General features: G+C 36.9%; 1 protein-coding gene across 2 annotated transcripts in view; it reads left to right on the forward strand.

The window, feature by feature from the left end:
* Window positions 1-25,873, forward strand: part of PLCL2 (phospholipase C like 2) — a 98,696-nt gene that overhangs the window by 17,627 nt on the left and 55,196 nt on the right. The window contains exon 1 of one of the 2 annotated variants that reach the window (XM_064704588.1): window positions 880-1,017. The exons of the other annotated variant lie outside the window; for it this stretch is intronic. The gene's annotated coding sequence lies outside the window, so the exon portion shown is untranslated. Of the gene's footprint in view, window positions 1-879; window positions 1,018-25,873 lie in introns of those variants that run through there. 2 annotated transcript variants of the gene reach the window in all.

Here is a 25,873-nt window from a genome sequence, read left to right on the forward strand (position 1 = left end):
TGCTGGCTGAGAGCTGCTCCAGGCAGCCAAGCATCCCCCTGTGCAGCCCCAGCACCTTTGTGGGGTGAGAGGCCTCAGGGAGGTGCCCAGGGCTGGAACAGCCCATCAAGCTCAGCCGTGTGTGGAACAAGGACAGCAGCCCCCGTTGTCTCAGAAGCCTCAGAGTGCACAAAGCAGGAGACAGGCAGTGAAGTGCTTTGACTTTTCATTATTGAAGTTCATTGCTTCCCCCTGCCCTGCTTTTTGCAGAAGTGAAAGGATGAACTAACCTGTATTTTTGTCCCTCAATACTGACCTAGTAGTTTTCAGTGACCTATTGCTCAAGGGTTCTTGGAGTGAGCAATGGTATTCTCATATTTAGTATCTAATTTAAAGGATAGATTTTGCTCCCATTTTTTTCACCAGTTTCTTTTTCGGCCCTGTACACTTTGGCATCTGTAGCACAACCTGTGGCTCAGTTTTGTATCTTGGATGTCCTGGTGAGGAATAGGTACCCACCCTTCTTTATTTTGAATCTGCCACCTGCTAATTTCATTTGATGTGTCTTTATTCTCTTTATAGGGTGAGATGGTGAGAAAGTATCCCTTACTCTTATTTGTTTTGCTTTGTATTCTGATGTTATGTTTGCTCTCCTATAAAGTACTCAGGTGTAATATATAGATTAAAAGATTTCTTAGGACTTTGGCATCTTATTTGAAGTGTAACAGCTGTCCCATCTACTTGGAAAGAATCGAAGTATTTTATTAATAATGTGCTGTGTCCCTCAGCCTCTTTTTCCTCAGTATGTGAAAGTAGATTGGTCGCACCTGAAGTCTCAATGCATATGGATCTTGTGATGTTTTGATAGAGTTAGTTTATCTGATTTAACTGTAAGGCAGCTCTCATGGATAGCAGAACCCTCTATGCTAACAATTTATTTTGACTTGATGAACTTTTGTGCTGGCAGTAATTTCCCAGTGATGGTCTTCATTAGCTGGAGTTTCTGAAACATCTGTCACATCAGCGTCCTCGTTTAAGGTTTGGCATTCCCGTTTCTCCATCTTGTTTTTCTGCATTATTTAAATGTCTCTGTTCTGTTATATCCTCTGTCTCTATTGAAGTCTAGTCACTTTCTATCCTCTCTCTTATTTGAGTATATAGTGTTAGTGTGGTTATTCCACAAAGGATTCATAAACTGTGAGCTGTTGAATCCTTCACAGCTTTTCTCAGGTATTAAAATTTTAAAGGTCACAAGAAAGTATTGAATTAAATCACTGACACTGTTCTTTTTTGGTTTAGAGGAAGCCTTTTTCTAGCATGTTCTCACTCTCTTTTTTCCAATTTCTGCAAATCTACTTGGAATTATTCTTCCCAGAACTGGCCTCTCTCAGGAGATAGTATATTATTCTCCTCCCCTTCCATTCACCTCTTTCACCCATATAGGAAAAAAGCCCTTAGCTCTGAAAATGATTGGAACGATTTGATGACTTGTGTGTGTGGGAGAGAGGAAAGTTATTTTCTTCATTCTTGATGCTTTTTTCTCTTTCTGAGGAGTTCAGACTGGCCTTTTGTTAACAGAAATTGCTTGCTGCTTGAATCCATTAGCAAAATTCTTGCATTGAACTTGAGATACCTGTGGCAATCTCATGGTGGTACTGAAATTATTCCTTCACACTCAGCAGAAGTGGGAATTGTGGTGGGTACAAGAGAGGAAAATGAGCAGAAAATCTTTGCTTGTTGTCCATAGTGTTTAGTAATAACTGATGGGAATTGATTAAATCCAGTTGATCTGGAGAGTCCTTAGTAGGTCAATATGAATTATTTGGAACTGAAGAATATTCTGCAGAGGTGACAGTCCTCAGTGTTTATCCCTAAAAACTGAGGCTGCAAGAGAAGTTTTCTTCCACAACTCCTGATTAGGATTCAGGCTGTATTGCTGCCATTTATTTGTTATTGATTGAACAAAAGAGATAAGAGCTATTTATGGTATTTTTGTGCTTTTTTAAAACCAGTATTTTTTATTTTTAATTGTGAATTTAAGTTAAAACACAGAATTAAACACAAACCCCAGAATTGTAAGTAAGATGACCTTGTCAGTCTGGTTGCTTATAATGACAGTTTCTGCCGGGAGGATTCTTAGGAGTTACAGTTTTGTTTTCAAGTGAGAATTTTTGTGTTACTTTTGATACCAGTTGGATGCTTTGAGTCCCAGTCTATGTCAAGAACTTTGGGAAAGCCCTCCTTATCTCCCAGAGATACAGAGAAATGTAATGGAGAAATTTCTCCAGAAATACAGAGAATGAATAGTTCATCAGAAGATTGTTGGACATGTTTTCTGCCTAGAGTACTAGAAACCAGAGATAAATTGGAAGTAAGATCTAGAAAAAACAATCTGTACTGTGACTGGTTAGATTAAACAAATGGTAGTTTCTGTGGTACTGAGAAAAAAAAATGGAAATGCTTTGGCAACACAGCTGTTGAGCGACGTGGTAAAATGACTCCTAACTTAAGGATCTAAAATGATTTCCCTGACTTATAGAAATATATAAAGGTTTAGTATCAAAGTAATGAGAAGAAATTGAAAGAATCTGAGTTGGGGAGTTTTCTTAGTCAGATACCCATGTTGTTATTTCTCTGCAGCATTTTTCTTGGCTGTTTTTTCTCCATGTTTTTTTCCCCCTCTATATGTTGGTATTTTAAATACAAGAGGAGAGTGTTATTAATCCCAAGAAGATGCCAGTGATGATCTTTTTAGCAGAAGACAAGGTTGGAAAGGATCTTAAACTTGCCACGTGTAGTGGGTTGGTTGACCTTGGAGGGCAGCCAAGCACCCACACAGTTGCTCACTTGCCTGCCTGTCCCATGGCTACAAAAGCAAAAAAACCTGCTGGTTTAAGATAAAGACAGTGTAACAAATGAAAAAAAGAGGAAGGAAAAACAAGTGATGCAAAGGAAATTACTTTTTACCTTCCACAGGCATCTTGGTGGCTCTCAGCAGTCAGACCTTTCTTTTCTGCTGCTTGAATTTGGTGCCTGAGCATGGGAAGTGTGTGTAATACTCCTTTGACCAGCTCAGGTCATTTCTTCTGACTCTTTTCCCTCCCAGTTTCTTGTCCACCCCAGCCCATTTGCTGGAATGGGGCCAGAGTGAGGGGGTGAAAAAGGAGCCCTAACTCTGTGTAGGCACTGTCCAGCAGCAGCCAAGGCATTGCCCTTACCCACACCCTGTGAAACACAGGGCCAAAACACAGCTCCATACAGGCTCTGCAGAAAATCAACACTGTCAGCCAGACCGTGGGCTTCCCATGTGCCAGGGTGGAATCATCAGAGTAAAACAAGTCACTAAAATAAATAAATGATTGCATGGTCTGGAGTTTTTCTCTGTATATTTCAATTTGGTACACTGATGTCTTTTAAATAAATCTCTTCTGGTGGTTTGATGTTGATGAGTGCAAGGAGTATGATAGATTTGTGATCAGAAACCTTTGTATGGCTACTATGGCTTGGAAAAGTGGTTGCATGGAAATGCTCAACAGCTCCTCAGAGTACTTAATTTTTTAAGTATTACATACATTAATTAAAATTTTTAACTCAATCTGTCATAGAGATTGAATCATTGCAAAGCTGGCACAGTGTTCAGGCCATCAAGCCTGGCTTTATAATGCTCTGTCCTCAAACTTCCCTGGCTGCTGCTAATGCCATTTGCTGTCTCTTCTACAGTCCTAGATGCATCTCCCTGTCATTTTGCCAGTTCAGGATAGAGGTATATTCATAAAAAAATATTGAGTCTGTCATGTATTTTCAGCCTTAACAAGAAATAAAATCCAGATGTTGGTCATTGGGAAAGGGGTAATTTCACTACTCTCCATGCCAGAGAGCTAAAATCTTCATGCATTTTCAAAGCATTAATTTTAATAATAGTAACAAGAGAAGACTTTGATCAGTTCTACGTTTCATTTCACAATCTATCCAGTTCATCAAACTTCCTTATAACTTCAGAAATCATACATCAGTTTTTAAGAATGTAGGTCAAAAAGTCTGATAAGATAATATTTTAATAACATTGTAAAACAATTACTTCTGAACTATAAAAAATTGTCTTGGATTCTTAAGAGGAAGTGCTATGCCTTGTAATCAAAAGTACTTATATTTGGGAAAAATAAGCTTATCTTCTACCTAAAGACTGTTACACAGAAACTGTAGAGAAATGATCATAGTTATTGTTTCATTGTTCAGGCTAATTTATATCCTGTGTTATTGTTATACAGCTTAGCAGGAGTTGGAGAAATAGGTCCTGGATTTTGTATCTCCTATTCTTCTTTTTCTGTGTGTAGATATTTACAGCAGAACCTTAACCTGACAAAGGTACTGAATGCCTTTGTGTATTTTAGTTTGCATAAAAGTTTGGTTTAGATGGTTGACTTGATATAACCTATAGTTAAAACTGAAAGTTATCTTTGTGTAAAAACAGCTAATGATTTCTGATTCTCTTAGTTATTCTTCAGCCTATATAGGTTTTTAGAAAAGTATGATATGCTTAGAGAAAATGCAAAGCTTGACTTGAAGTCTTTTCCTGTAACCTAACTACATTGGCACAAATAGGTGCGATTGTATACGTGAATTGTTTTGAATTAAATGAGAGATACACCAAGTGCTAAATTAGCATTCATTGAATTGGCATACATCTATTACTACTTTCTGTAGCCATCAGAATATTGCCAGCTAAAGTGCTCTTTGGTTGACATGTGAGTGCTTATTGTACGCTCTCTGCTTAATGTTTCTTTGACTATTTTGCAAAACAAGGCAGTGCTAATTTCACCTCTGTTTTGTTACAGAGCTCAGTGTGTGAGTGCCCTTAGCATCTCAGGCTCTTCTTGTGGTTTTGTGCAACACAAATGGAGGAATGGGAATGCCCTTTTGCCTGACCTTGCACTTTGGTTTGCTGTGCAGAGCCCTGGCTGTGCTGGATGGGTGAGGATGCTGAAACAGCTCACTGGGAGGCTGGAGAAGGCAGCTGGACACTGAGCTGTTACTGACGGAAAAGTGCATTCCTGAGCCTGGCACAGCCCAAGATATCTCTGAATGCTCTGTCTGAAACATTAGGGAGGAAAGGTTAGAAAGAAGCACAGTAATAATACTGGAAGGAGGAGAAAGCAGTGCCGAGACAGTGCTGGATTTATCCCCTGTCCAGTTTTCTACAGTCGTGGTAGGAGGACAGGGTGTGAGGTGCACACTGGGTTTCATTCACACCACACAGAAGCTGCAGAGAGAGGAGTGCTGAGCTATCACACAAATTTTGATCAGCTGTCTCTAAAATGAGAGATAGTTGGGTTTTTTGTATGTTCATTGTTAGGAAAAGTTCTTTTCTCCTACTAAGGCATGCTGGTTCTGTTAAATTTGGTATCTTCAAACTGGAAAACAGATACTGCTCTTGTTTAAAGATTTGGAAACAGAGCAATATTGTGAATGCTGGAACCAAGGACATTACACTGTTAAAAACAATACTTTGAAGTTGCTATTTTTATCATGTATTTCCTTGGCATTTTTACACTCACTCCTTAGTTGTTGTAATTTAACATATAAAACTTGCCAAAGTTAAAGGCTGTGGGAAAAGCATGGTTTCTTAATTAGCATCCATTTAGAAGTTAGGGAACAGTGGGACGGGGGGGAAATTCACTTTGCAGAATCTAATATTTCTTCTGGGTTCTTATACTGTGTGTTACTATGTTCTTAGTCTTTGAAGTATAAAATCGTGTTCAGTTTCTTTAAAATGCTTGGAAGCTTAAAAATAGAAAAAGATTACATTTAATAGATGAAGTTAGAAAGAATTTGTGAGATGTTGTTGCATATTACACAGCCAGCTGTGGGTTTTTTTGGTGGAGTGCTGTAATGAAGACAAGCCTTACTTATATTGCACTTTGCACTCACTAAAGCAAAAGTAAGCAGCTGTTATATGGCTCAGTGTTAAACATATTAGTGCAAGGGTCATACCAGTAAAAGCAAAAAATTAACTTCTGGTGTGGTGTACGAGAATTTTTGTTCGTGCTGTTCTGAAAATAAGATCTGACCTGAAAGGTAGTGTTTGCTAATTTTAAACAGTGAGATAATCATCACGCTTTTCTGCATTGTCCCCAAAGGTGTGACTGTGAGTAGCTGGCTCCCTCCTACTTCATTAAGCCTACCCGCGGAAGGAACCTTTTCTCTAGATTCTGAGGTCAGCTCAACAGCACTGCTTTTTTGACTTGTAGTCAGAAACAATAAAAAAATTGCAGATAAGCTTCAGTACTTTGTTTAAAAAAAATGCATGAAAACCATTTCTCTGAGTTGTAGGAGTATATAGTTTGAAGACACCTGAAATTAAAAATATAACTTTTCCATTTCTTTTCAACTTTTATCAGACTTGTAGTATTTAGACAAGGAGCAGTATGCTATAACACAGTAAAATGATAGCAAAATCATACAAGCTTGAAAATAGATAGTTGATTCTTAGGTTGCTTGGATATAATTAATAAAGACAAGATTGGAGAAATACACAAATGGAATGACCATTTTCAGAATCTTTTGGTATAAAGATTTGTACTCCTGCAGAGATAGTAGCAGGCCACAGCAGCCTAATTTGGTCTGCCTATTATTTTCTGGTCTTGGTCACAGTATAACTACACCTTTTGAAAGGAGTAAGAAAGGAGGCTTTAGTTGGAGATGTACTCAGTTAAGATGCAGATGTTTAAAACTACTGATTATTAATGATAATGTTTTTTTAATGCTATCAATAATAGTTTATATCCTTATTCCAAGGAGTAAGAATGAAAATAGTTCTGTATTGTCATGTCTAAATGTGCCTGCACACCATTCTGAGGCTGGTGCATTTACCTTGCAAGGGACTTGTGTGCTGGGGAAGGAGTATTATCTCTGTCCTGAGAACATAGTTTCTTGGGTTTGAGTTTTCTTTCCACTGCTGCTGTGTTTTTCAGTGGAAAGTGGCCCAAAGGTGATAGGTTAGTCACCATGTGAAACATTGCTCACAAGTCACCACTTCCTTTTCTCCTTACCCTCTTTTCCTTGTGAGGCTTCTTCAGACTGCCTTTGCCTTTTCCTTGAGTTCCATGATCGTGTGGATCAAGCAGAACTTTCCAGTCTTTATCAACTGGCACAAAATCCAGTCTTAATTTCTTAAAATCAGTCAAACAAAGACCATACAGAAGTTATGTGGATTTTGCCTTCTTCACCAGTGCTGATTGTTTTCCTCTGGTTGCCCTCATTCTGCTACTTTCTATAGTGATACAATACCTTGTTGCTTCCCTTGCTCCTCTGTGCATCATTTTCCTTTTATTTGTGCTTTCTTTAGGTTCTGCCTGGTGTTATCCTAGTTCCCTAGTTTTATCCCAGTGGGACACCCTCAAGGACTCTTACCTTGCTAATTGCAAATGCTGACTTACTCCCTCTGTGCTGTTCATTCTGCATGCCGTGTCAGCAGTGAAAGGCAGTGTACCTGTACATGATTTAATACTGAAGGAGCTGGTAGCTCAGTGTATGAAAAAATTCCTGATCTTTTAATGACGCATTCAGCCTTGTTGTTTAGCAGTTTATAGACTGCAGAGCAAAACCTCTGGACTCTTGATTTATTTCTGTAAAAAATAAAGCTGGCAGTGTCAAATAACTATATTCAGGTGCCTTTCCTAACTGTGCCTCCGGGCATTATCACAACATACTGTAGTAATTGTTTAACTGACACAGTTTTGCATCTACTTCTGTTCAAACTTTGGAGGTCAGTGTAGAGGTTATGTCTCTTCCTACTGCTGGCCTTCAGGAATTAGTGAAATGTGTGCAAACATTTGTAATCTCTCACCCAAGAGCAGAATAAATTTCCTGGGATAAGTCTGTAGTTAGTATGCTTGCAGTAGCTGTGAGTGTTTGCTTAGATTTTATGGCATGGCAGCTGAAAATGTGAGTATGCAACCAACAGAAATTAGTTAATTACAAAGCAGCAGCTTCTACCAGTTGTAAATAATGATATGTGTAGAGTGCAGCACTGACATTAGCAGCCTGTTTTTGTGACATGTATACATAACTACACTGTCCAGGTTTTTAAAATTTAGTAAAGCTTAAAAATATTTGTTTGCCCTACTGACATCACAGTTTCCTGGTATTTATTTCAGTGTGGTTTAAACAGAAGTTCAAGTGAGATAATGGGTAAGACAGTGTTTTGAAAGCTTCTCCTGCTGTTCATATAGAATGTCCCTTTTCACTGAGGACTTTGTAGGTAGAGAATGCCAGCGTTATAGATCACAAGGTAATAGTAATAAGGGCTTGAGTTTGGCAAGGTTATATACAGTGTGATGACAGAAAAAGGGATAAGATACTGACTTTCAAGTTTCCAGGTATAATGAACAAAGGTAAATCAATGTTGTCCATTGTTATTAAGGTCTGTGGTAGCAAACTTCCAAATCAATACAGGTATTTAAATAGCTTAATTAGAAATAGAACTTGAAAATTATTTGTGACTAGTGTTGACATTTTAAGGTAATCTGGGGTACACCTAACCATTTATATCATGTTGTGACATATACTTAGTAAATGCAGAGTTCAGGCACATTCCTCACTGCTTTATTGAGAAGCAGGAAGATTTTTTTTTGGTGTGTTTGATTGTCAGTGGTCACAGGAAGTAACCCTCCCAGCCTAAGCAATTCCACACTTGGTGTTGAAAGTTGCCTGAATTGCCCCAATATCTGAAAGACTTGTTTCATGCAGAATAATTTTTTGTTTATCAGATCATTATGATCTATATCATTAGAAAAAGCATAATTGTTTTCATACATTGATTGTGCCTACAATCCTTGTGTCACTGTGAATAGGAGATGTAATACTGAAAGTGAAGTGTGTGAAGTGCTGATTGCTTAATAAACATTATTACTTCAATTACTTGTATTTATTTGGGTACTTGACTGTGCTGCTGATGCAATCAGAACTTTCATAATAGCTAAATCTGTTGACATTCTGTGTAGACAAATATGTGTTTTGAGAAGAGATCTTTGAGAAACGTTATATAAATTAATTGCTAATGCAGATGTTATTAAAATTGCTATAAAATCTGTGGAAGTTAAGGGTGTCATATTAGGGTTCACTGGGTTCTAAAGTCTTTCAGAGATATTCTGAAGTATTTCACATGATTGCCCTGGTAGGGATTACATTCTGCTGCAACATTCAAATCTTGATGGACTGGGTTGCCTGAGGAATATTTTTTTGCAAATGTAAACATACGCCAGAAGATGAGTCTGCATTTTCTTTACGTTCAAGTAATAGGGTTCCTGCTAACCAGAAATCTTGATGCTGATGTGGTTCTGAATTGGTGAACTTTTATAGCCTCAGGTAAAGACGAAAATAAAGTTTCATTTTGACCATGCAGCCAAGGAAAACCCAAACCTTGCAACTTGTTGCAAGAAGAGGTAACAACACCTGTTGACTTTGCCACATTCAGGAAGTAATTGAAAATAACTCTTTTGCTACATTTTTAGAACATTATATTCTCATTGGCAAATAATAGTTAAAGGAAAGAAATAAATATTACTTTTTGATTTTTGGAAAGTAAGGTTGAAAGAATTTCAAAGTGGTGTGATGTGTGGTTTAGGTTCCATTTTTTAGAAGCACTGGATATGTATGAAATTTCTATACATTTATATGTGCATGGGAAGACACAGAAATTAGTAGAAAACATGTAAAAGCTATAGTCAGTATAATGACTATTTTTATATTTGGACTCAGCGTATACCCACTCCTTATTTCCCTGACTGAGATTAAAGTCAGGATTCTTTAAGGGACTCATGCTGAATTGTTCTTGAAGATGTCTTGTTTTTAATATATCTCATTACCTACCAACAGTGATCAAACCTCAGGTATACCATTTTCTGCTTTGAATAAGTAGCACTAGCTTTTAAAAGTATAGAGCTAATTTATTCTGAAAACCAAATTAGGTCATCAGTTTTCATTATTTTTATTCTTAGCTGACTGCAATTCTGTAAAACTCAAAATATGCCCATAATAGCTGTAGTAAGACAAAAGATGCTTTAAAAACTGCATTAGTAAATTGAGAAATTCTAGTTTAAAATTGCAACTGCATAAGCTACAAATGAATCAGACATTTTTCTAAACTGCATTAACTTTGTAATAAGAATACTTCACTCCAAAAATATGAGATATAAGCTTTGGCAGCATCGTATCTTTCTGAGCATTCTGTAATCCAAAGAAACTTCTGATGTTCCATAAGCAGTTGTACAGCCCAGGGGAAAGGGGTTTGCCTTATTTGTAGGATGATATACCATGAGGATATTCTGGGGCTGATGAGAGATTTCTGATTACCATCTGCTGCAACTACTCAAGTTTCAGCATGGATTAACTGTGTGTACCAAGACCTTAAGATCTCAAATCCAGCTGTAGGCTGTTCATCAGTAGTGGTAGACTATGTAAAATCTCCTTGAGTAGAGTGTCTGAGCCCTTGTCTACAGCACAAGAAGCTTGAATTTTGGAAATCAGTGTTAGTGAAGCAGTTTTTCAGTCAAAACTCATTATTTCTTGAATGCCACTTTTCCATTTTGGAGAAGATGAAACGTAATGGAAATGTAATCACTTGGGTCTAAAGGTGAGACACTGGCCAAAATGACATTGTAGGAGTTTGCCCAATCAGCAGCTACAGTTTTGCTGTCTAAAGAAGCTGAAAATAAGTGCAGGATATGCCTTTGTTTGAAATTCTAAGACATCTGATTCAGTGCAGTGCTTGAGATTCTTGAATGCTTGTGCATCTTGCTGTTTGGGAACACAGGTGTTTTACAGTTAGTTGAAAAAATGAGGCTTTGCAAAAATAATTGTAAAGTTTGGTATATATCTTCAGGAAACTGAGAACTTTATGAACATGATGGTGAAGTTCTCGTGTTAAGCCCCATTTTTGAAGAGGCAGCTGTATAGGTAGATATAGATTGGCCAGTTGGGTGATGGCTTTTCATGGGCATCTTAATTTTGCCCACTTTTTCTCCCTCTTTCTTGCACCAACTTTTAGGAAAACCACTGCAATAAAATAATGTTGGGATATCTGTTTCCATTTTCAGATTTCTTTAACATAGGCTAATGCATTTAAAAGCTCTAGTAGGGGGGTACAAAAGGAGGAGACAGCTAGGTGAACATTTAAAGTATTTACTGATGATCTGTGTGTTCTTAGAGAAAGTTAGTTTAAAATATAGACTTAATGTGTCTGAAGCAAGACAGTTAATTGCATCAATAAGGATAAAAACCCCTTTGTTTGGAAGAATGCCAAGACCTTATGTGACTTCTCTTGCACTTCAGTTGTCAGTCTGTCATAAACGTCCTGCCTGACGTTCTTCTGTAGGAATTGGCTTTCTTTTTAGGAGAGCTTTTCGCTATTGATATGTGATTGTAATATGAGTCTGTTACTTCTCATGCTGTAGAATTTTTTAATGTACTGTAGTTTGTAACTGTAGCCTGGCTGAAGAAGCTTCCTAGTTGAATACATTTTGCATTCCTTCAATCTGCTGCATCCTCTCTAACTCCCGATGCCAGGTTACTCTGTTATTTGAACCCTACAGCATGAAAGGGGGGCAGGGGAGGTTTTTAATTATTCCTATAACAGCTGCAGCAGGAAAGAGAATAAACTGTACCTAAACTCTTTTTGGCCCAGTGCTTGACCAAGCTAATTTTAGTAAACATGTTTTGTAGAACCTATAAAATTAGAATATGTGTTTCAAGCGCTTTTTTTTAATTTTTATTTTTCTTTTTTGTGTGTGGGTTGATTTTTCTTTTATTTTTTTTATTGCAGTGGTTGATTAATTAATGTTTGTGGTACAGTCAGTGGCCTTATGAGCGGTAGTTAGAGGATCTTGTGGTTGGGGACTTGGCAAATAATTCTAAATGAAAAACACTTGCTAGTTTTTGCAAAATGGGTGGTAATCTTTCTGGCAATCTAAAGTAGCATTATCAGATGAAAAAGCACATTTTTTTGCTGTTAACTAAAGAATTTGCTTTCTAACTTTATGTTATCACTGGATTAATACAAAATTGGTTTCACCCTTACTTGTCTTTTTAGCTGCCTAGGAACCATTGGTTTACAATACTGAAAAGTACAAAATTGTGGCATTTCACAAAACACACAGTACCATGTTTAGGAAATGATGAGTAATTTTGACTTTCTCTATCATGATTATTGTTGTTGGAATGCATGCTGTGAACATTTTTGTAGCGTCTGCAAGGGAAAAAACCCACACATGAACTAAAACTTGTGTATGCTAGAATAAATTTCTTACTAAGTTATATAAAGAAGTCATTGGAGTCTGTGAACAATAGGATCACCAGTTATGTTCTAAAAATGTCCAGAACAAGCTAGTTCTAATGTAATTTTAAGGCTGTTGAGTCAAGTTCTGCTTAGTTGCACTGAACTGCAAAACCAGAATACTTGATTTTAACATTTGGTCTAAAAGCAGATCAATAAGGGGAAATCTGTTTGCTATTCTGCAAGTAGTAGTTAGAGAGTGCCTGAGCTGAGAAGGTTTCTCTTGGGGAAATTAGAGACAGGGTCATCAATTTTGGAACAGAAAATTCTTATTTAAAATAGCATTACATTTTTCTTCTCTTGTTTTCTAATTTCTCTTGAATTTTTTCAGTTTTTGACTGAAATTTTTTATAACATTGTTCCCTGTGCTTTTCAGCAACTCCTGGAAGGCCTCCATCATGTTTTCATTTTGCAAATTGCTAGGATTGACTGAAGAAATTCAGTTGAAGGCAAATAATTCATGTAGTAAGAAGGGAAGAGACCATTGCTTGAGTCATATAAAAATGTGATAGTATATTTCAAGTGAAACCTTTATTTTTTGCCTTATAAGTGGTAATTTTTGTCTTATAAGAATGAAAGTTTCTTACTCCCCTGTATTTTCTGATAATTTGTGGATGTTGACTTTACAGGTTTAGAATCAATTGCAAGGATGGGTTGCAGAGCAGACATGATCTTCATTCACTGGTACTGTCTGCTTTGTCTGAACTGGATAAACTTAGTTTTAGTCATCTCTAAGTTTTCAGTTTTGCCTGTTTTTACACACAGAGTTCATTCAGGTTAAATCTATGGAGTCATGTGTTACCCAAGCAGGCATAAACAATTCAAAAATTATGTGTATCACAGAAGTTCCAGATCAGTCCCTTATGTATGTGTTTGTGTATATGGTCTGGCTTTCTAAATGCAGATGTTTCTAGAGGAGATTAGAAAACAATTGTGATTCAGAAGTACATGGATCAAAAGATTCTTCCCTCTTTCCAGTCAGAATATGTAGCTAATACCCTTCAAAAGGTTTGTTCTGAAAGCACAGGACATTCCTTTGGGAGTAACTCGCTACTCGCTTGATAATAATTGAAAATGTCTTAAAACATTTGCATTTAAATATTTGCATTGAAATTGAGTGAAGGGCTAGCACTCTCTGGGGGGAATTTCAAGACTTAGAAAATGTTGAGAATGTCACTTTTTTTGCAACAGCAAAGGAACTTCTGCTTCCTTCTGCTATAGGTATGATCACTTGATTGGTTATTTAGAAGTAAGGAAATGCCTGGAAAAGTTTTCTGACTCTTATTCCTGAGAACAATATTGCATATTTTCTTTGTTATAAAATGTACTTTACAGATGTGAAGACGTAGAGAGTATGTTTGGGCAATAGTTGGAGACCAATCTAAATAAACATTTATAATTCTGTTTTCATTTTCATTCCTTTTTGGTACATTTCACTGAGCTTTCAGAATGAATACCAGCTATTGTTTTCTCTTTCCCACTTACATAGTGTGTGCAATATTTTATGCATCATTTGGGCCTCAGATGTTGTGGGTGACCCTTCTAATTCAAATAGGATTTTTCATTGGAAGGAAAGCATATTGTTTCTAGAAACTCTTGTAAACAGTTTTTTCCAGTGCTTATCTATATAATTTATTGAATGCACTCCCCCATAATTTATGGATCTGGATAATTCTTACTAATTTTAAAGCATTGAAAAATCAGGTTGAACTGTGTTGTTTAATTATGTTTTGAAAGCTTGTTGCTCTGAAATTGGGGCACTTCTGCCTATGACAAATGGTATAGAAACATTCTGATTCAATCAAAGCACATAGGACAGAATATGTGTAGGTAGCAAAATTCCATGGAATGTGGGGCCTTGTGCTTCTTTTCAAAGCAGTAACTATATGGGACTGGAAGATGGCTGTTCCCCCATTCTATTTGACTTTTTTTGTTTACATGTATTTATATGTACACACCCAGTATCCCCTAAATTTCTCTCCCCTTCCAGGTAGAATCACTGCTGTTTCATTACACTTGTACATTCATTTATTAGAGCATGTAATGTGCAATGCTTGGGAATCATGCCTTGGTTCCACTGAAAAAACAAATCTTTTTTCAGAAATTTGAACTTTACTGTGAAGTGTTTTTAACTCCAGAAAATAAGATGTATATAAGACATTATTTTAATATTGAAAATAAAATGTATAAGAAAGCCAAAATAGTTTGTCGTCTTATTTTTTGACTTCTGAAAAGCACATTGCTTTTTCTTTTTGGAACAAATGAAAAAATTCTGAGAATCTTCAAAATTTTTGTATTGGTTTTTAATTCTTAATATATTGTGGAGTTTGGTTGTTATGGGGTTTTTTTGTTTGTTTCTTTGTTTTTTTATTTTAGTATCAGGTTTGGAGTGTGTGCTGATCAGTTTTTCCTCTGTTACCAGTGTGCTGAAGAGGAATAGGGACAGCTGTTTTGAAAGTGGTTCAGAGCTGTGCTTCATTTTGTCTGGAGTCCTGAGCTTGGAGAATGATGCCAAAACTCTTACTGATCATGTGAATGTGTTTTGTTGAAAGAATCTGTAGATAATGAAAGTCCACTGGCTTTTTTACTGACTGATGGCCTCTTCTACAAATGAGCTTTTTTTTTTATGCTACAGGCTGGCTTGTCTACTCTCCTTCCAAAACCAGAACATAATAAAGAGCAGATACTCTTCTATATTGCTGATTAAAAATTGTAGCAAAATTTTTATAAATTTAATGAAAAGCTGTGATTTTTCAGACAATAGTGCAAAGTAGTTTAAAATGTGAGAGTGGCTATAGTAAAGTAAACAGATTAGAAAGTTCTGTGTGACAGCATGACTTACTGTGTGTGAAAGGAAACATTTTTGATAAATGAGAAAACACCCAGGTTTTACTGTGTTTTCTCCAAGTCTTCAGTCTTTTCTCTTCTATAAAAGATATCTGGTTTTTGTAAAGCCAGCAGGAGACAGATCTTTTGCATGTGCTTCCTGTCTGAAGTGCTCAGACAATATGTTTGCCATATAATGTGTTTTCCCTTTAATGATCCAGAGATTCAGACAGATCTCTGTACTTAGCTGGGAAAAAAAACAAAAGCCAAAAGAAGCAGTATTTCTTTTTCATGGCAGTAACTTGGGGAAAGTGCAGTGACTGTTCTGTTGGCATTGAGTTTCTGAGCAGGTGCCAGCTCGGCATTGCCAGGCCCTCCAGCCCAGGTGTTGTTCCAGTTGAGCTGCACCACGTGCTGTCTCTAGGCTGTCCTGCAAGCCATGCCGGCAAAGGACAGCATCAGGATTTGCATGAGCTTGGTTAGGAGCACTGCTGGAGTTGGGAGGGGACCATACAAGATGGGAAGGGGTTGGAGGAGAGGAGTGAGAATGCTTGGGAAAATGAGGAATGCGATCGAACGCGAGGCTTAGTGTGACATGAGAGCATTGTGGAACCTGGTGATGTGAGAGGATGTGGCTCAGGCAGTGCTCAGGTGTGTTGAGGCTGAGAATTACTGTTTTCCTCCCCATGTTCCCCTCTGTCACTTTGCTGACAGGAATTCTCCCTGAAGCACCCTTTTGGCTGTCCTGTAGGGCTGCAGCAGCTGCATGGGTTCGATGCGGTGCAGTGGGTTGCAGTCATGCATGGTACATATCAATTTTAACATAAATTGGAGTCTCTTGAAACTTCTGTAATTTACAGTAGCTCGTGTGACCTCAGAGGTTGCCCTGGTAACTGGTGTCCCTGGAGCCTCTGGAAATACACTTGAAAAATGTCTCAAAGTCTACATGCCAATGTAATGTCTAAAAATATTGAGTAATTATGTTTATATTTAAAACTGGTTATCAAGGTGTCTTTGGTAGCAGACTTCCCCAAAAATAAAGTAAGAAAGATTGCATGCACTTCAAAATTATGTGGCTTTAAAATTCCAAAAAAGGCATCATGAGCACTCTCCCAAATGATGAACCATTATTTGATGATGCCTTCTACTTTAGTAACACAACTAAAAAATTGAATTCATGTAGTATTCATTAGAAGAATGAATTCTGCCTTCATCTGACATAAAAGGGAGATGTGTGGATTAAAGTACTTTAATACTGTTTGTCTCTAAAAGGAGGAAGCCAAGAGGATACAAATTTTTAACTGGGAGACAAAAATAATGCTGCCCTAAGCGCTGCTTTTATAAAAGCTTCAGTAGAAAACAGTTATGCAATGGTGGAATGTTCAAACTCTCTTCCTCTTAAAGAATAAATCTCATAATTTTCAGCATTTCTTCCCTTTCTTTACCTCCCACTCTCTTAGTTGAAGACCTGGAGCATAAACTGACTTAGCAGTGTTGGCACCTTGCATTTGTTTATGCAGTTCAGAGGAAGATTGAGCTGTGTTAGTATCAGCTTTTAGTCGGAAGGTGCACAGTATTGGCTAAGTCATAGAATGCCTGCTCTCTCAGAGTCACCTTGGCTCTAAAATGCTTTTTCTTTTTTTTTTCTTTTTTTTTTTCTTTTTTTTTTTTTTTTTTTTTTTTTTTTTTCTTTTTTTTTTCTTTTTTTTTTTTTTTTTTGGTGGTTTTTCATGATGAGCTATAAATAAAAATGGTAGAAAGAAGTCTAGTTTGTTCCATGTAAGAAAATGTGGGACTTCTGGATCCTTACTTAAATCTTGACATGTGGTGAGGTTTTAAATTTAGTCACTGTACAGCTTGGTTTCAAAACATACCTCAATGGAATTTCCTAAGTAAAACAAGAATTTAGACTAGTTCTACTGTAATCTCAATAAAATAAGAAAACCAGAAAAGTATGCATTGCTGACAATTATTGGATGGTGAATAAAAGAATTGAAAAACAGTGTTAAAATATCAAAGGGTGTGAAAGTGTATGCAACTGACATGTGTTTGCATTTTGTAGTAACGTGACTGTGGTCCACTCCTGAAGGAAGTGCTGATTTATTTTTCAAAGGGAATCAATGTGATATTCTTTAAACCAGTTTGTGGTTACAGAAGCAATTTATACTAAATACTGTCTTTAAATAAATAAAAAAGCTTACCAGGTGAATGTTATGACTATATCAAACAAGTTTCACAAAGTTACTGATTCTATAAATACCTGCCTGCTGGGACAACATGGAAATAAACCAAAGAAAAACATATACAAAAGTACTATTCATCTCTGTTGCTATATATTAGGGAGATGACTGTGAGGTAAAAAAATATTTGATCAAACCCCTTGTCTTTCATGTTCCTGGATCTTTGTCTTATCTCTATATTTTTCATCTTATTTGTCATTCTTTGTCTGATACAAGTGACCCTGTCCATTTGCCTTAGACTTTGGCTATATTTGTTACATATAAAGTTAGTCAAAACAAGTGAATCTTACACAGTGAGGCAGAGATGCATTGAATTTGGAACATTTTCCTGAAACTGGTTAAAATCTTAGGATGAGAATCATCCAAAAGGTTTGGTGTTGTTTAGCCTTCGTGTTCAGCTGTTGGGTTTGTTTCTGGAATCAGCCAGCGGATGTGTGTGCAGTCTCACCAGCAGCACTTGCTGCCTTCCAGTCACACATTTTTATGAGTTTTCCACACACTGCTGGATCCAGAGCTGTGACAAGTCTGCCAGTTTTTCTTGAGGAGTCTTGCATTGCTAATGTGTGTGTTGTTTAGTTATGTCCACGGCAAAATGATACGTATGGCAGACTTGCTATTCAAAAAGTAATGTTTATACCTGGAGTGTGGTTTTGGATACAGTAATTTACTTCTAATCTCAGGCAGAATTGCAGTCCTATTACCATACAACATAGAATTTTAGGAAGGTTGCCTGTGTAAACATTTCTTGTTAGCCACCAGTGTCTTATAAATCAGTGAATAATATACTTGCATGCATCCATAAAATGTATCTATTTTCTCTGCATAACATTTGTTCAATCTGGCATATGGGAACAAAACTAGAGTGATAATTCTGTAGCTGTGATGCATTCACACAAAGTGCAGTGAACAGCTAAATGGAGGAGAAAATTTTTGGATATGTTTTCATGCATCTTGAAACATAATACTGTTGGTGTAATGTTACTTCACCAACTATTAGTCAATTAGGAACTGAAAAAGGATTACAGCTCTGTAAGATTTGCTTGAAGTTGAACATGCATAAACTGTTGATGATGTTGGACTGTTCACTTTGGGGTTCCTTAAAAGAGCGGGTGATTATTGCTAGGGGTCAGGAAAATGGATGACTTAAAAAGATTTGCTGGAAGAGCTGAAAGTTGAACTCCAAAAATAAATAGCTGTTCCAGAAAGTTTGGATCTATGTAATAACAATAACATTTCTGAACATTCTCATGGGTTTTTAAGTGTATTTTAGTCTTGTCTAGTTTATAGACATCCAGAGTTACCTAGTAGTGTTATACTAGGGAAAGTTTCTAATGTCCTGCTTGCTTTTTATTTTCTGTATTGCTTAGAAATTAACCAGAAACTCTGGGAAAAGCATAAACTGTAAGTCATAAGTCTTGAAGAACGTAGAAGATATTATCTTGAAATTTTCAGAATGTTTATAATCATCATTAACAAGCTAATCAGTAAACTGTGTTATGTATAATATGGCTTTTAAAGATTTTTTAACACTGTGGCTTTTGGTGTTTTCTAATTAACCAGCTGGTAGGCTGTGTGCTCAAATGGTATCTTTTCTCTCCAATATACAGAATATAGACAAAAATGTGAGTTAATTGGTCATTGGACAGGTCTGAAGGGTGGTGATGAGTGGAATTATATCCATCTGGTGGTTGGTCTCAAGTGCCGTTGCCCAGGGCAGAGTGTTGGGCCAGCGCTGTTTAATAATTTTATCAATGATCTGGATGGGGGATGGAGTGCACCCTCAATAAGTTTGCAGGTGATGCCAAGTTAGGCAGGAGTGTTGACCTTCTGGAAGGTGGGAAGGCTCTGCAGGGGGATCTGGACAGGCTGGATCAATGGGCTGAGGACAATCATGAGAGGTTCTACAAGGCCAAGTGCCAGGTCCTGCACTATGGGTCCCATCATCCCCAGGCAGTGCTACAGGCTGGGGCAGAGTGCCTGGAAAGCTGCCCAACAGAAAAGGACCTGGGGATGCTGGTTTACAGCAGCTGAACATGAGCCAGGAGCAATCCCAGGTAACCAAATAGGCCAAAGGTGTCCTAGCCTGTATCAGCAGTAGTGTGGCCAGCAGGAGCAGGGCAGTGATTTTCCTCCTGCACTCAGTGCTGGTGAGGCTGATCATGGTTAGGGAAACAAGTGATTAAATAATAAGCAAAGGGGTTCCTAACAATAGATAAAGAAACTGTGGCCAGCATTGGCACTTTGTTGAGAACACAAGCAACTGCTAAATTATACTGAAATTATAATAGGTTGCAGCCAATATGAACCCTCTTCACAATGGATTTTCATTCAGTTTATGTCACTGAGCACACTATCTTTAGGACCAAACCTCCTAAAATGGACTGTGTTTAAAACAAACAAATTACACATAAATGGTTCTAAGTTGTGGTAAAAATAACCAATGGTACATGTATCACTAGCATATTAACTTTTTCTTATTGACAGTCCTTTAGCCATTTTTAAGACCTATCTATGAAAATTGTTCATATTTTACTGAGCAGGACCTTAGCTAAGGCCCTGCTAGATGAGAATCTGACACTTGGTCAATAATTCATCCTTGCAGCAAAGAGGGCCAGCAGTATCCTGTATGTGTTGGGTAGAGTGCTGTCAGCAGGTCAAGGGGAGATGTCAGCTTAATTTATCAATTACTAAGTGTTCTTTGTATATTTGAGGCAAAAATTGCACAGGATTATCTATCCACGTGCAAAGAGCTCTCCAGTTACTGTTATCCTGTGAACAGATGTGTACTGAATTGTCTTAACAGTTATCAGTAAAAGTGATTCTGAGTATCCTGAGGTCCCTGACCTGTGTGTGGGAGGCTCAAAGCCCCCTGCCCCTGAGGAGCAATGTCTGCAGAAGGCTGCTCCTGTCACCCTTGTACAAAGCTCTGATCTCCCTGAAGAAAAGAAATCATTTGAGATTAGGGTAATCTGAGGAGGAGTAATTTCTGAAATTTTACAGTGTAATTTAGGTGTTCCAACACAGATGAAAATGTGTTCATACAAGGAAGTTTTGTTACTTTCTTGTGTGTATCTGTCACCTGTCAATATCTGCTAAGGGCACTGGGATGGCTGGTTTTGGTCAGATGCAGTTTGCAACTCTCTCTTGGTAGAAAAAGAAGGTGAAGAGTACAGTGCTGGTTTTAAGCACTTCAGGCAATACATGAATTTCCTACATTGAAAAAACCACTGTTTACTACAGTGGGGATTTTGACACAGGTTAAGAGCTCTTCTGAAACCTTTCCTGTTTTCTTTCAAAATTGCTGGGAACTTCTGTGGGAAGACAGCAGGTCATGCTCTGATGAGATAAGCCTCTCTGGTGTCTTGCCTAGGAGAGATAAGGAATCTGAGTCTGTGTAGTAGCAGAGATTGTTGTCTTTAAAGAGGCAGGTACTGTACACCTTGCCCTCCTTGGAGCAGGGTTTGATTGATAACATTAAACAACAAGCTTTTGTTTTTCTTATCCAGCCCTCTGGAGTTCTCGGCTGTGCTGTAATGTCTGCTGAGGAAATCTCAGGGAGAGGCAGTAAGGAATTCAGATGTTTAGATCTCAGCATTGTAGATCTGTTCCATTTAAGTGAAGCCAGAATGAAAAAAAAACAAATGAAGGGAAAAGATTTTCTTTGGGCTAAAATTTTATATCATGGAAAGCATCAGGTGACACACCAGCTCCAGTGGGATTGTGTCTTGGGGGTTGACTTGGGGATTGAAGGAGGTGTGAACTTTTAATCTGTGCTTCTTTAAATAATCTGAATTTTGCTGATTCTTTTTTTATTCCCAACTGCCTGGTTTTGGCAAGCCTATGGACTTTCGATCATCTTTAGATCTCCTCTTTTATCAGATTTATTTAAAATAAAGAAATAAATTTTTAAAGTTAGGAGAATGTGTGTCTCTTATGCATTCTTAGATGATGTGATCCCTAGGATTATTTTCCTAGGAAACCATCTAAAACATAATATATGGTTCATTGGTAGCCCTGGAAACAGTCTGCTTCTGTCTCAATGGCTTTTATCATCACGAAGCTTACTCTGCCATGATTTCCTTCCTTCTCATAAATCTTCTAAGAAATAGTTTTATTATAGCTAAATGCCATTGTGAGAAGTATGCAAATACTGTGGTAGGGAAAAGATTCTGTATAAACTGGGACATTTCTGCTGTATTTGAGAACAGATCATTTAACAGAGGAATCTGAAGGTTCAGTTCCTTAACCTTCTGGAATGCTGGATGAGCACTGGCAGAAGATGATGGGTATTTAAAAGAAGGGTATTTATAATAAATTACTGAGGCCAAAAATTATTCTTTATTATGTAATGTGTGCAACTAGAACTGTTCTTAAAAAATGTTAAAGTAAATAATCCAGTGTAACAGGCTGGGACCAAATTGTTGTTGATTTTCTAAATTTGTAAAATTTGTTTCCCATTTCTACGGGTTTAAATAGCTAATTTACACTTGGTTGGAAGATTGAGATAGAGTTGCAGTATAAGAGAAGGTGCTGAAATAAGCATTCAACATATATTGAATGAGAAGTTATCAAATGTCAGTGTGAAATAGTTATACCACTTATTGTTTGTTCTTTTCTACTGCACTAGATTGACAGTTAAAATCCAGTGATAAAGAGAAATTGGCCAGCAACAAGTTGCTACAAACATGAATAGACAGTACTGTTAATATTGCCAGAATATTTTTGCTGGGTTCAGTTAACTATGTGTCTCAGAGAATTGGTTGATTTATAGGATTTTCAATGGTAATGTGACTATTTGACTATTTTTAGTTCAGGATTCAAAGTGGGAAATAGACACTGAATTATATATATATATATATATATATATGTCTATGTATACAAAATGCAGTATTGAAATAATTAATATTTTGGTTAACTTTTCAATTAGCCATTGCATCAAGTTAGTCCAGCAAATGATTTTCCTTTGGATGCATTCTTTCTGTTCTTAGTACAAAAATCTAAGTCTTCCAAAGCAGCTTTCCTTTAATGGCACATCTGCTTCTTCTCACTTCTCATGCTTCCCTTTAGCCCCTCTGTCATTTTAAACTTCAGTTCTGCCGAGTCCAACGGGGCATGTCATGTTGCAGTATGAATTTACAGAAACATGTGGAAATTTGTTGAAGACACACTTTTAAAATGTTTTGTATACAGTCTATTTCTAAAGAAAGAAATTAAACCCCATAAGTTTTGAATGTTAGTGACAGTGCTTTTCATTGCTTTTTTGTTTTTGTTTGGTTTTTTCTTTTTTTTTTTTTAATCTAATAATCTCTCTGGTTTTGTAAGAAGTTAAGGATTTATTATTTTAGTTTTTGTATCCATTAAACTATTCTGAGAGTTCTTAGATGTATAAAATGTTGCTCCTTCGGATTTCATTATGGCATTTGAATGCTTACTTTCATTTTCAGGGTTCAAGTGTAAGTACTAATACTGAAGGCTTGTCTGCATCTGAGTAGATTTATTGGTGCAGGTGACACGAGGGCCAGCTCCATTTTTAGGGACCACACAAATTCTAACAGCAGGCTTTTTTCCTGCCATAATTCAACTACTGGGAGGAGTGAGGCAGGTAACCAAAAGACACATTTGCAGATATAACTGTGTCCATTCTAGTACTTTTCCTGCTACACTGGTGTCCACTGTACAGGCAAACTTTCAAGTACAATCTAAATATACTCTCCACCACATCTTGATTAAACTATCAGCATACTTTTAGGTACACAAGTGGCTCCTGTGATACATTTTCAGTTCTGACTAACAGTTTTAGGAGAAGAAAACAGTTTTTTCACAAGGGTTTCTCTGTTGAAGATGAGTGTTCAAATAATTTTAAAACAAGAAAATATGAACTATTAAAATAATATGTTTGGAAGTGTTGTTTAACCAGTAGTTATAACAAAAGAGAAGTTGGAAGTAGGAAGCTGGGAGAGTGAAGGTGTTGACTGTAAGGGACCAGTTCTAGTTTCTCTCTTTCTCTTGCTTTGAACAAGAATAAAATTTTCCCCATGAAATCATTTAATAACTGTGAGTTTTCATGGTGGGTGGCTATAATGTTGAGATAAGGAAAATTAGTTTCTAAGGATTATCTAAACTTTCCTTCTTCAGCCTTTTCTTGCCCATCCCAGGCATGCACATTTTTTCCTGTTGGTTTAGGCAGAGGAGCCTTCATGGTGGGACCCTGAGCTGATTTCAGAGGACAGGGATAGCTGTCAGCAGAATCAGTGGAGGCCTTCGGTTTCAGAGTGAGCAGAAAGTAAGTTTGAAGAAAATAGATGAGAACATTGTTTTGCTTCTGTGATTTGGTTTTAGTTTTGGATATCATGGGAGTTAATTTTTTGTGCTCTACACCGTGACTTCTTGAGTATTTGTCGTGCGTAAGAAATTTAGAAAGCTGCAAACAGGGTACTGAGATATGGTATGTGAACATAGTAATGAAAGATTAATGATATTTCCCTTGTATGACTTAGTGGTTTAAAAAAGGAGTCTTGTATTCCTAGTAATTTTTTTCCTCCACAGAAGACAGTTATAGTATTAACATATTTTCATTATTGCTTGTACCAAGTATTGAGTACAGTGAGTTCTGAAAATTAAAAGTTGGAACTTTTTTGCCTGCTGTATTATACTGAAGTTTGAGTGCACACTGTTTCCTTAGCCTTCCTCCACAACTAGAAGGGTTATAAACTGTATTTGACAATATTTTAAAGTTCTTTCATACTTCTTTACCACCCCAACTGCTATAATTCTAATTTATATTGGGAATTTCTCAGCAGCTACTTGCTAAGATGCCACTGTTGTAGATGAGTATTTAAAAATTGTCTTCAGTGTATTTGCTCTTGACTCTTGCATCCTTTAATATCTTGGAACTGTAATGTCCTGTGGTGATACTTCTTCAGCATTCCTCACAAGAAACTTGTAGCATGCAATCAAAATAGACCTCTATAAAATACTAAAAGTCTGAAGAAACTGGTATACCTGCCAGTTTTTATTTGTTTAGTTGTAATTATTTGGTAAAGCATGCTGATGTCTTATTAGGTTTGGTTTGTCAAAGCTATGAACATTTATATAAAGATCGCCTGCCTTGCTTTTTATTTTTCTTAGGATAAACAAATACTTTATTTGATTTTTGTAGTCTCTCTCATGTCTTTCTGTTACAGGCATCTCGTATTAAATATTTATAGTTCACTGTTCTTTCCTAAGTGCCTGTAACTGCTATGAATAATTAAAGAAGTGAGTTAAGGGGGGAGAGGGGCATTGATGTAGCATTCAGCATGAGAATTTCCTGTAATTTTTGGATAACTCTAAATTACATACATCTGAAAATCAACAAGGAAAATAAGTTAGAAACAGCTTTATGTGGTTAGCAAAGGTACTTGGGTATTCATATCTTGTCTGCCCATGTGATAACCTAGTAAGTATTTTGGATCTATATCATAAGAATTGTCCTTAAAAATTAACAGCTAGTTATCACTGTTTAATTATACCACTGCCACCGAAGTAATAAGGCAGAAATAGCAACTCAAGAATTTGCAAGATAATATTTGTTTAGCAAGCTGTAAGTTTCTGAAAGTTCTAATTTTGTATTTAATTTAATACTGAATTGTTTACATGAACTCTTTGTAGCAGTGAAGAGTTAATATTGGTAATAGTCACTCTCTTAACTGACAAAAAGGAACTTCTCTCAAACCACACACGGAGAACAACTCAGTCTGTGAAGTTCTGTTTCTTTCTTTAAAGTTATCTTGTGAAATTTGCTAGACCAATTAAAATTAGTCCAGAAGCAAATCTTTAGACACCATTCATCAATCACTAGAGTGAAGAAAATCAGTTGATGAATTGAAAGCTGCAGGGCAGTGGTAATGATAGTTTTTAGAATGAAAAAAATATTACACTTTAATACTCTGTAGCCTGAATGTCTGACTTGGAATAAATAGCATATATGTGATAGTTTTAATTCTGTGTTCCCTGGAAAACACTCAGTGACAGGAAAGGACACAAAAACACCAGAGCTTTCCAAGAGAACAGATGACATTTGGATTGAAATTTGGACAAAATACACAAATTGACAGCACAGGTGGAACTGAACCTTTTTCCACATCAGGGAAAGTAAAAGTGCATGATTTAGTTATAACATTGACCTGTAAGGATGTGTGAAAAAGCCGTTCCTGTAAATCAGATAACAGATTTGTGGTCAATCTGTTGTATATTTTTTGTGAGCAGCAGATGCTGACAGTTAAGGGAATGTCACGTAGACTTCCTCTTGCAGTAAAGGAGAGAGATGAGGTACTTTTCTGCTATCTGACTGAATTTGTCAATCATAACAAACCCAATTATTTTCATTTGTTGGCTGCATATGCAGCATTGAAAATAAGAACCTTTTCTGCACGGAGTAGGGCATTGTTTTCCATATTAGTAGTTAAATGTATGTAATTTCATGGAGTACATTCCTGTAGTGGCATCCTAAGATGCA

This window comes from Zonotrichia leucophrys, chromosome 2, assembly GCF_028769735.1.
Source record: "Zonotrichia leucophrys gambelii isolate GWCS_2022_RI chromosome 2, RI_Zleu_2.0, whole genome shotgun sequence".
NCBI lineage: Eukaryota > Metazoa > Chordata > Aves > Passeriformes > Passerellidae > Zonotrichia > Zonotrichia leucophrys.